The following is a 12,280-nucleotide window of genomic DNA, read 5'->3' as shown; positions in this document are numbered from 1 at the left end:
TGGATTAAATTCTATCAAGACATAATCACTGGAATTCCTAGTGAGATTTCCTCAGTAGGAGAGTTTAAGATCTTTGAGGACAGGAATTGTTGATTTTTTAAAAATTTCTCTGCTTAGTACAATATCTTGAACATAATAGACATTCAATACATTTTTTCTGAATTCAATGGCATTTCTTAAATGGACTTTTCCAGCTTCTAGGGACTTTCCCTGTTCCCCCTTTGAGTTAATACCAATTAACCATTCTTTCTAGTTCTTTATTACCTTTACTTTTAAATTTTGAGTTCCTGCACCCTGAATTAAACAGTCACAGCAAAACATTAGAAAGAGGGGAAACTTCCTAGACTGTAGCAGCAATGTTAAGAGCAGGGCATCTCTGGTATATGTGATCAGGCTTAGGGCTACATTTGAAGACCAAGAATGAAGATTCTCACCCACTACTAGAGAATCCATTTGTTTTCCTTTTGAAAAAAAAAAAATAAAGCTGGAGTTTTCATTGAGTTTCTCTATCTTCTTTAGTCTTCCCGAGTTTTGTGTATTTTTTTCCATATATATTGAGTTGGAGAACAAGATAAATCATTTTTTAGACTAAGGAAATTTAGTAAAAACAAAAAAGGCACAAAATCATTATAAATTAGATACATTTGAGTTTGTATTTTGCAATTTAAAATTTTTACTATCTGACACAGAGACACCTGGAATTCACTATAAAATGTATTTTTGAACAAGTGTTGTTCTTTCAGGGGCATATTAAAAAATGGCAATATTTCCTAATAGTAACAGAAGGTAAAAATAATCTACTGCATACTGCCCTCTGGGACTTTGGCTTTTAAGTTAAACAGATATCAAACACAAAGGCATTTGTTAATATCAGACATTTGTAGACCTTCAGAAATTAAGTCACAAGAATATGAGTCCTATTCATAAATCAGAAAATCCAGTAGAGTAAATAAATGGGGATTGCCTTTCAAAGATCCCATGCAGAGAATTCTTTCCCCGGGTTACTTCTCTTCTGTTATATCTCCCCTCTCAGAATGGTTTTCCCTTCCATTAAATGTTTAGCAAAAGGAATGTATTGAATTAAGATTTACAGGAGTATCTGACATTTATGGTATTTTTGATGAACAATTTTATTAGACTTGTCAAAATATAATTCATTATTTTAGTTTTTCTTTGTAGTTCTCTAAAATGCTGCCATGGTCATCACATAGATCAGGGCATGTAATAAAAGCCATACAGTGAGTAGTAGAGCATACTGTCATATAACCATTAAGACTGTACTAAGAGCCAAAATGTGGGAACTAAAAGTATTTTTAATGACCTGAAATGCTTTCAGAGTAAAAGGGTGCTGATTTATTTATCCAGTGTACTTACCTAAATTAATTTGGGCAGGACTACTTTGGTCTTAATCCTTTTATAGTGAAATTTATATGTTAATATTTTTAAATGGTGCATCATTTTGTCTGAAGGATATGGTATATTGCAATGACATGACTCTACAAATTGTCATTAAAGATAGTGCTAAATGAAGCAATATTTGAAATATGACCAAAGACTACAGTTTTACATTTATTCCATTTAGGATTTTTAAGTGACCTTGGAAATAAACTGATTTCGATGTATATCATTTATTCCTGATTGAAAACAAAGTTGCTAATACAGAGCATTTAGAAATTTCTGACTAATTGCCTACACTCTCCTAATGAATAGTATATTTTACTTTCACTGCCTGTTTAGAAGGAAAAAAAACAACAATAACATTATGGACAGACTAGTATTTCTTTACATCATTCAACTCTGTTCATTCCCTATTGCCAAATAGCTCCTAATAAAATCTGCAGCTTTATCTAGCTCTGGCTTCAATCATTCAGGGTTTTCCCCCCTACATACTTTTCCCATAAATAATAATTATGGTGAAAGTCATAAAAAGGAAATTATATCGAAGATGACATCAGGACAGGTAGAGCTTGCATCAAGCTTAATCACTTATCTTGGGTCTGAATTTTACATTTTGGATGAATGTAACCTGGACTCCTATGTGATGAGTCACTGAGGGTTGTCCAAAGATAAAGATTATTGTACAGTGGAATGAAGAATGGACACTGGATTTAGACTGCTCAGGATTATCTGTGTTTAATCCTCAATCTGTTATTTATACTTTGAGTGATCTTGGGCAAACCATTTAATCTCCCTGAAACTCAGCTTTCTCATCTATAAAATGAGGAAGTTGGACTGCATGACCTCTATAATTCCTTTCCACTCTAAATTATGATCCTATGACTGAGTTTCCCTGTCACCATGGAGTTTAAAATCTAGTAGGAAAGATAGATATGTACCTAAATAACTAGAATTTGACAAAAAGATATAATGTGAACATTGCATAAGAGAAATCCAAAATGAAATGTGATGTAATACTCAAAGAAAGATCTTTCCAGTTTGGTGAGGAATCAAAGGAAGGCATGAAGTGGGGTTACTGTATTTTTGCCCATATTCCCAACTTTCTTTTAATTTTTTAGTTATTTTATGAACCATTTTGGAGTTTCTTGATGATGTGCTATTATTTCTGGAGTTCCAGTAGAATGTTTTGCCTTACTTGATCTCATGTGAAGTTTTGAATTGTGTTGATATTTATTTATTATGTTAGGTTTTTTCTAGGTCTATCTCTAATTTCTCTTCCTTTATACATTTAGTTATTGTTTATCTGAAAGACTGCATTTAAATTGAGCTCCCTTTCTCTTGTGGTCTTTTTATGCCACCAACCTCCTCTTCTCCTCCACTTAGGGCCCCTCCTCTATTTATTTCCACCAATTTTCTTTTGTTTTATCAAATGTGGCTGAGCAACTTCAACACCCTCCTCCCACTAAAATGTAGGAGGAACCCATATGGATTCCTGCCATGCAAAAGCTCTTATAAATGTTTATTCTGGCTGGATTTATAATTCTGCTTCAGAATCTCCTTCCCCTTTTACTAGACATGTCCTTCTGGGTCTCTCCTACAAAGATTCCTACTTTCTCATTTGATAGGGCTAGTTAAGTTTCCAACTCTCCCTTTGTTAAGGGGTTAGGTTTGGGGTGGGAGTTGGATGGTGGCACTGCAAAGAAGAAATACTGTGGCAAAGAAGCCACAATAACCAGTTATAACATTAGTAATGGGTTTTGCTGATTGAATCTGAAGGATTGGAATAATATACAGTAATCTGTTGTTTTTCCAGAAGGCTGTGCCTTTTTAGGATGTCTTTCACTTTACTCATAATTTTAAATGCTTTACTTGGAGCATTTGCTGTTTTAAAGTATTTGCTCTGGGATTCCACCTCTCCCTCTGCCATGTTACTTTAAAGAGCATAAGTCTTGTAATTAAAGAACCTGAGTTCAAATTCCAACATTACCTGAACAGATGGGGTGGGGGGGGTGGAGATTTTATTTGAGTTTTACCAAGCAGGGAAATCACTTGCATACTTACAATAATTGCATAGAATACTTGCTCAAGCATTTACTTCCTGTGGAGTCATTGCTAGTTCTCAAGAAATTCATTCGTTGGTGCATTATATATATATATGGAATTTTGAATAAATATACAAGTTCAACTGAATTCATTGTCAATGTGACCAACAAGTTGCAAAAGTTTACATAGTCCTTTGGCAATGCCAAACTACACCAACCCTTGAACTACTTTGTTAATGACTTTTATTCAATATTAGAGTCTATTTTATTGAATGGGAATACATTCACTAAATTATCATGTGGACAATGGGAATATATACTTTAATTTACAAATAACCCATTTTATGCCACTTCAAAGGTCCACATTAAATGCGAAATCAGGTATATCTAAGTAAGACTTTAACATTCAGCCAGCAGGTGGGGCTTACTGTCAACAGTTCTATTAGTCCATTGGCCTATCCCAGAAACAGAAGAAAACTTTGGAAACCCAAGAAGAGGAGATTCTTTTTCTTTTTTTTTTAAGAGAGTCTTGATCTCTTATTATCCAAACTGTTTCTTTTGAGATACTCTATTACTGATTTGATGTGATTCTCTAATTTTCCTCTTACCTTTTATATAATGAGGATTCTTTCAATCCTATGTTTCTCTTATTTGTTTAATCTTGTTGTATTCACATAATTATGACTATATAGATATAGATGTGTAGATTATTCTAGAATTAATTTTCCTGATTGAGAAACATTATAATATCAATGATCAGTGGATCACTTAGGGACAATCAGCTATTGAGAACTAGATCCAAAGACCAAATGGAAATTTTACCTTTTTTTCCTTCAGTTTCTAACATTTTTATGTGAATTGGATTACTTATGTAGATTCATAAATGAGATATTTGTAAAATACTTAGCAGAGTTCCTGGCACAAAGTAGGCATTTAATAAATGCTTGTCACTCCCCCATTAATACAAAATTGACATCTCTCTCTTGATTGATAGATAGATAGATAGATAGATAGATAGATAGATAGATATAGATATTGAGAAAGAGATAGAGCAAGGGAAAGGAGGATTGTTGAGAAGGAAAAGGGACAGAACCTAACTGTGAAACAATGATAAAAGGAATCAAAAATAAACCAGAACTTTCCAGTGATTAGTGGGTTGTAACTTATAATGATGTTTTTATTTTTAATTTTGGTGTTAAAGTATTCCTTCCCCTTAAACATTTTCCATTTATTCATATTGATCAAATAGCTATAGTATTCTAGAAGTTATAGATAAGTCTCAATTCAATTTAAAAAAGCATTTAGATGATCATTATTTACAAGGCTCTGAATCTAGAACTGTAAATTCTATGGCAGAAGAAAAGACCAACTTATTTAAGTCATGACAACCACATAAATGTCATAGGGTGTTCTTTCTACTACTTAGATAACTAGGCACTTACCTGGATTCCATAATCTAGGAAGCATATATAGATTTAGACCAGATCTTTCACAACCATTAAAAAGAACAAACTTTTAAAAACCACCTTTATAATAACTACATGTAGTTTAAGAAAAAATTTTTAAATGAATGGATTTTTTTTCTATCCAGAAACAATGTGCATTTTTCTCACATGTACCTCTTTGCCACAGAAAATAATAAATTATGTAGGATGATCTAAAGCTATCAGAAACATTTTAAAGTTTTATAGTACAGTATTTTAAAGTTTACTAACCATTATATAAAATTAATAAGAGAGTTTATACAGTTTCTTGCTTTATTGATTGTGGGTTAATAACCTGTATCTGGGAATATAGCCGAATGATGTGACTAACAGCCTTTAAAAGAAACTTATTTAAACTCAAATGTAATTTATTTTGGTGCTTCTATGAGTCCTTCCACTTAAGAGATCTTACTCAGAAATGGTTGGACATTAAGTTTCTTTTTTTCAGAGAAATTCATGGAGAATTTCTCTAAACTGGGATACCAATTTTAATGCATAAATTTTGTAGAATGACTATTGAAGTTGAAATTTCATTTCAAAAACCACTCGGCTTTGTTTAACTCTATATTTTTAGTATCCAGAGTTACTGAACCAGACTTTGCTTAATTAATAACTATAGGATGTGAGGCAGTTCCAGTGCTGCTTTTTCTATTAACTTGCAATTTCCTTGAGGAAATGAATAAAATGGGAAAGGGAGGGGGCTGGGCAGTAAGAATAAATATATGTTACAGTTGCAAGTTGCCAAAATTATTCATTGGAATGAATTAAGCAATGCTGCTTTTTTATGTTGAAGCTTCTTAATTTTTATGGGAATTTTTATAGGTAGAACAAGACTATATTAAAAGGAATGACTAATTTGATCACAAACAGAATATTAGTTAGTTTATTTTGAGGCATCATATGTGGTCTGTTCAATATTTCAATCAATTGATAAATGTGATGTTACTTAATTACATGGTTCTGCAGCTAAAAGAGGCCAGTCTTCAGAAGACAGATGAAAATTTCAGTGGAATAATCCCAAGGTTGTTTTTTCATTGGGTTTTTCCCAAGGTTTGGCAACATTAGTTGCCTCACTTTACAAGTAAGTCAGAAATATGAAGCAATGAGCTACATTCATAGAGCAGCAGGTTTTGTTAGCTCCATTAGAAGTGTGCTATATATTTTAAAGAAAAGTTTTTGAAAATGATACTTCATTTCAGAAAGAGGATTCTTGGGCCTTGGTTCCCAGACTTCTTAGTCTAAGTTGCAAAGGATATTCTAAGTCTGGGCTGAGGAAGAGTAAAACCCTTCATGGGACTTTGGAGATCCAATAAGTAAGATCCAAACAAGGTTGCCTGGGAAAATAACATTTAATAACTGGGACAGAAAGTCACAGATCCATGCATATAGTATGGCTTAATAAAACTTGGTTGAATCAGGATAGAGAGGAAAAGGTTGTCATTATGTATCTACCTTCACACTAGCAAATTATCTAGTTTTCCCTCTTTTTAATTCATCCTCCACAGGCTACTGGAATAATCTTTTCAATTATTTAATTAATTAAATAATTTGGAATATTTTTCCATGATTATGATTCATATTCTTTTCCTCCCCCCTCCCGAAGCCAATGAGAAATTCCACTGGGTCAGAATAATCTTTTTAAAGCAGATTCTGACCATATTACTACCCTACTCAAGAAAATTCAATGGCTCCCTCTTGACTCTAAGATAAAACAAAGACTTCTTTGCTTAGCATTTAAACCTTCATAGTTTGGCTCTAAGATGCCATTCCTAAACTTATTGGTTATCGTTTTCCTTGATAATCTCTACTTCTAGCCAAACTGGCCTACTCAGTATTCTCCCAGGTCAGTACTCACATCTACTATCTGTGCCTTTGACAAGAGTATATTCCCTCCTCTCCTCTGCCTTTTTAGAATCTCTTGTTTCTTTTAGGTTCAGTTCATGTGCATCTCTTTGAAGGCATTTTCCCTTATTCCTTTAGGTAGTAATGTTTCCTTATTCTTCCTCTATTATATATATTTATATATATGTATATATATATATATACATATACACACACATATATACACATATATGCATATAATCTTCTAGAAGTTGTCTGTCTATGAAGAAAGAATGAAAGAATAAATATATGATAGGATAAATGAAATGCTGTTTTTCCTTTACTAAAACTAATATTTTCATGCTAGAAAATCAGTCAGAAATTCTATAATTCAAAGTAAAAAGTAATATTTTCACACTTAATTCTAAGTCCCTTCTTCCTTACTTTAGCTTATAACATAAAAATAATAATAATTTCACAATTGTATACCAAGATTTCCAGCCACATTTCCCCAATGTGAGTAACACAAAATGGTACCCATTTAGCAGATGTAAATATAAACAGACAACATAATGTATAGTTCAAAATATAACCCCACAAGACAAATTACAGTAGGAGATATTGACTAAAATAGGCTTTGTATAGTAAGCAGAACTACAGTTCACATCTTATCATTTCAAGAATATTCTGCTCTCTCTCTCTCTTTCTCTCTTTCTCTCTCTCTCTCATAATTAACTTTACCCAGGCATTCTCAGAGCAGCACGCACATACCAAAATATTCTTTTGACAAGCAATGCTCTCTGAAAAGGAGAGCCTTTTGAAATACCAGTTATTAATTTTTTCATTTGACCCATAACTGTGAATTCCATTTTCATAAATATGATTATAGGAAGATATAGTGACGGTTTGCTTTCTGGAAAATAGGAGAAAATGATACACTATAAGAAGAATAAATTAGGTCACCATACAACTCCCTGGAACAGCACATCCCTATCTAATCAAGTACCTGAATACTCTCAAGTTCAGACTACAAAAAATAAAGATGCTTCAATTCACAAGTTATGTATGAAAGCATAATTAGTGAATTGGTTAATAATGTTTTATCCAGTTTAGCATACAATTATATTGGACATATTTGGACAAATATCATGACTATGATTCAGTCACAAATAGGCAATCTAACCAGGTCTTTCATTTTTCAAATGTTCCCAAAATATTATATTTCATTTCCAAAGAGATTTGTTTTAGGTCATACTTGTGGTACAAATTCAAAATTGTCAACATAACATAGAAAAGAAGACAGACCTGGATTTTCTTTTAAAGAACCATTTCACGATTGCAATTATCACTACTCTGTAGAACTCGATTAAATCAAAAGGGAAGACTTTACAACTGACCTGGGAGAATAAGAATATTGCTAAGTATCTTCTAAATGAGCACCCAGGTCTGGATGAATTTCATAGTTCTCTTCTCCATTTCAAGTAGTTTAGCAATCAGGTACACTATAGATTATATTACACTCATGTCAATTTAAATTACATGCAGAGATCTAATATTAAAAAATAGCAACAATCTGTCCCTAAATACTCATTACTTTTCAAACTTGAAGGAACCTCAACCATGAGGAAGCTAAACCATAGCCCAGAGGCGAATCTCTCCTCACCCATCTGTCTGTAGGTAATCCTGGTTCATAACAACAGAAGCACATCCTCTGTTAAGGTTGTAATTGAATATCTCCCGTATTAGGAATTCCTCTCGAAATATCTGTCAAAACTGGGGAAGTGAAGGTGTACCTTCCCACATGTGAAGAGATTGAAAATTCTTCTAACAAGCTAGTGGTGCAATGATATCCCTACTGTGTCTCTATGGCGGCAGTAATAGGAATGGGATGGGATTCCCAGTATGTAGCTCAGTCATTCAGAGCTAACTGGGTTCTCACCCTCAGTGAATCAATTTAAAAGCTCCAGAATTCAGACAGATCAGAAAGAGACTCTTTCTGGACAAGGGCACGCATCGTGGGAGAGTTGGGAGGATTCGCAAGAGCGAAGGAGGAGGGAAGAGGCGCAGCCGTTGAGTGGGGAGCAAAGAGAGTGCCAGGCCTTCACTACTGCTGCTATGGCCTCCACCACCCCCAAACCTCAACCCCCAGCCCCACGCGGGGCAGAGCCGCCATGAAGGCTATCGTCCATCCCGTCTCGCAGGCCAGCATCACAGTTGGAGAGGAGCAGATAAGTTCCATTGGACGGGGCATTTGTGTGTTGCTGGGTATTTCTATGAAAGATACACAGAAAGACCTGGAAAACATGGTTCAAAAGATTTTAAATCTGTGGGTATTTGAAGATTAAAGTGGAAAATGCTGGTCAAAAAGTGTGATGGACCAACAGTATGAAGTGTTGTGTATTAGCCAGTATACTCTTCAATGTATTTTAAAAGAGAACAAACCAGACTATCATATGGCCATGTCTATGGAGCAATAGGATACCTTCTACAAGAACTTCCTTGAACCAATGAGAAAGGCTTATAAACCAGAGCTGGTTAAAGATGGCAAGTTTGGAACCTACATGCAAGTACATATCCAGAATGATGGGCCTGTGACTATAGAGCTCAAGTCCCCAGCGGCTGCCACTGCAGATCTCAAGCAGCTTTCAAAGCTGGAAAAACAGCAACTGAGAAAAGAAAAAACCAGAGAAAAGGAACCTTCTGAGTCAAGTATAGAAAGCAAGGTCTCTCACAAGAATGACTCTAGTGTTAGCAGTGGGACAGAAGGAGACATATCCTCTGAAAGAGAACCATGATGAAGAAAACAGATTTGGGCGCAGCACCTTTGGGCAGACCTAGAACTCAAAGAGTTCACAAAAATACCTACACCTTAAAGGTATGGATGAAAGGATTTGGAATGGGGAAAAAGCAAGAGAGAAATTAGAAATCTGCATTGTTCTGTGTTAAAAATCAACCAAAGGAATGTTACCATTTTCTGTTGTTACTGTGGCTTCCTAGTAAAAGTGAGTCATGTCATTTTTTTTTAAACCCTTACCTTCCGTCTTGAAGTCAATACTGTGTATTGGCTCCAAGGCAGAAGAGTGGTAAGGGCTAGGCAATGGGGGTCAAGTGACTTGCCCAGGGTCACACAGCTGGGAAGTGTCTGAGGCCAGATTTGAACCTAGGACCTCCCATCTCTAGGGCTGGTTCTCAATCCACTGAGCTACCCAGCTGTCCCCAAGTCATGTCATTTTTCAGTGTATTCTGCATTTGGTTTATCCTAGCTCCTAAATAAGAGGCAAGCATTTTTGATACATATGTAGCAACAGAGCACATGATTAAAACTTCTTAGTTTCAGTTATTTTTTGGCTTGCATTTTGAAAGAGACTTGGATACTCGTATCTTCTGTTGTGTTTGTGTTGGTGTTGTATACATTCTATTCATGCTCTACCCAATACTGGTATAGTGTGCAACATTTCTGTCAGTGTTAAAGTATGAAAAGAATAATCATTGACAATTTGTTGTGTGAGCCTTGTAGATCTTTTAAACTTTCTTTTTTAAAAAAAGTAAACAAAAAACCTAAACAGACCACTTTGTTATTCAACAGATTCTACTAAAAGAGACTCTGAATTTGTGATATCTAAAATATAGAAAAATATAGTTATATTATCTCAATTGAGATTTTAAGCCCATAATTAAGCCATTGTATTTTATGCCACCACCATGGACTCCAATGTCCAATGAGTTGCTAAGGATGCAATGAAGTTCTGTTATAATATGAATTTTATAAACAGTATTTTCTGCATAATGTACAACATGACCATAAAAGCTTGCTAATCAAATCCTAAAACATGAATTCCGTTTTCAAAAAGTGTCATTGGGTTGTCTTTGAGCTACTTTGTCTTCTTTGGACAAGCTGTCTTATTTTCCTTCACAACAGAGACTTGAGGAAACCAAAACTTGTTTGTGCCAACTAAATGAAGTAGAAAGATAGAATAAGACAAAGCTGAGTCTGCAGTAATACCGTCTAGACATAAGTGTTTCAGGAAGGAGTATATCTCTTGAATGGTGCATATTTTACCTTCTAGAAATTTTCCTGCCTTCTTTTTCTGAGAAATCAAGGGAAAAGAAATAGAAAAGAGAGTAAAGGTGGCAAAGACCCCTGTAGTCATGCAGATTGGAATAATTTATTTTCCGTATGAGCATTGTACAGATATTGATTCCAAATGTTAGTATATTGGGGATCAACCAAAACAATCAGGACTCAAAGTATAAAGAAACCTTTCTTATCCTCTTCTGAAATGTTACTGGAAAATGAGAAACATCCTGATAATCACTGTCACTGAGTGAAGAATTGAATAACTACATGTTCAGCCATACCTGCCAAGTAACTCAAATTCTTTGTTTCTGTGGTCACACAACATGAGCTGCCAGTTTCAGTTTGTTTATTTTTCCCACAATCTGCAATTTGGTTTTGGTCTGACTACATCATGCTGCCATTTCTTTGTGTCTCTGGTTCCCTATGAATGATCCAAGTAGTAGGAAATTGAATTGGCCATAGTAGTGGTCAGGTACTTTAGAGTGTATGTTCAGTGGAAGGAGGGGTGCATGTAATGTGTGTGTGAGTGCCTATAGATCACACTTTTACTCTAAAAATATATTTTCCAGGACTCTAATACAAATTTTAAAAATGTATTTGTTTCTTACATAAAAATGCCAAGTTAACTCCCTTCTTTCCTCCCCTTCCCACATTAAAGAAGGCATTGTTTGACAAAAAGATATGTGAATACATAAAACTATGTCTTATTTATTTCCATTAGTTCTTTCTCTGGAGATGAACATACACAAGTCATTCTTCAAATAATATTTCTATTGCTATATATCATGTGCTCTTGTTTCTGCTCATTTCACTCTTCATAGTTTCATGTAGGTCTTACCCTTTTTTTCAAAATTAACTTGTTAATCATTTATTATAGTACAAAATCACGATCATATACCACAACTTGTTTAGTCATTCCCTAACTGATAGACATCTCTTGAATTTCCATGTTTTTGCCAATGCAAAGAGAGTTCCTAGAAATATTTTAGAACATAAAAATTCTTTTCCTTTTTTCCTTGATCATTTTAGGAAATAAACCAAATAGTGGTAATGCCAAGTTAAAAGGTATATTACTCTTTGAGCATAATTCCAGATTGCTATTCAAAATTTTAGATCAGTTCACAGTTCCACCAACAGCATATTAGTGTCTCCATTTGTTCACATCCCCTCCAATATTTGTCATTTTGTCCTTTTATCATTTTAGCCAATCTAATAGGCATGAAATGATATCTGGAAGTTGTTTTAATTTGAATTCCTCTAAACAATAATGATTTAGAGAATTTTTTCATGTAGTTTATCAAATGAAATTTTTTTAAATGTGGAAGAGAAGAGAGAAGTAGTTTTAGAAATTTCAAAATTATTGATACTAATTCATAAGAAGAATGTGTGACAATCAAAATAACTCTGGATTTGGAGTGAGAAGACCCAAGTTCAAATATTCACTCTGTCATTTCTAC

At 34.2% G+C, this 12,280-nt stretch overlaps 1 protein-coding gene and 1 pseudogene across 1 annotated transcript in view; both read left to right on the top strand.

Annotated features, from left to right (window-relative positions):
- The window catches only part of ATRNL1 (attractin like 1), a 1,148,868-nt gene that overhangs the window by 961,223 nt on the left and 175,365 nt on the right, over window positions 1–12,280 (top strand). The gene's annotated exons all lie outside the window — the stretch shown is intronic.
- On the top strand, window positions 7,321–9,641 carry LOC130455176 (D-aminoacyl-tRNA deacylase 1-like; annotated as a pseudogene).

Source organism: Monodelphis domestica, chromosome 1 (assembly GCF_027887165.1).
Source record: "Monodelphis domestica isolate mMonDom1 chromosome 1, mMonDom1.pri, whole genome shotgun sequence".
Lineage (NCBI taxonomy): Eukaryota > Metazoa > Chordata > Mammalia > Didelphimorphia > Didelphidae > Monodelphis > Monodelphis domestica.
Note: the sequence above shows the minus strand (reverse complement) of the source record. Positions and strands in the feature narration are given on the sequence as shown.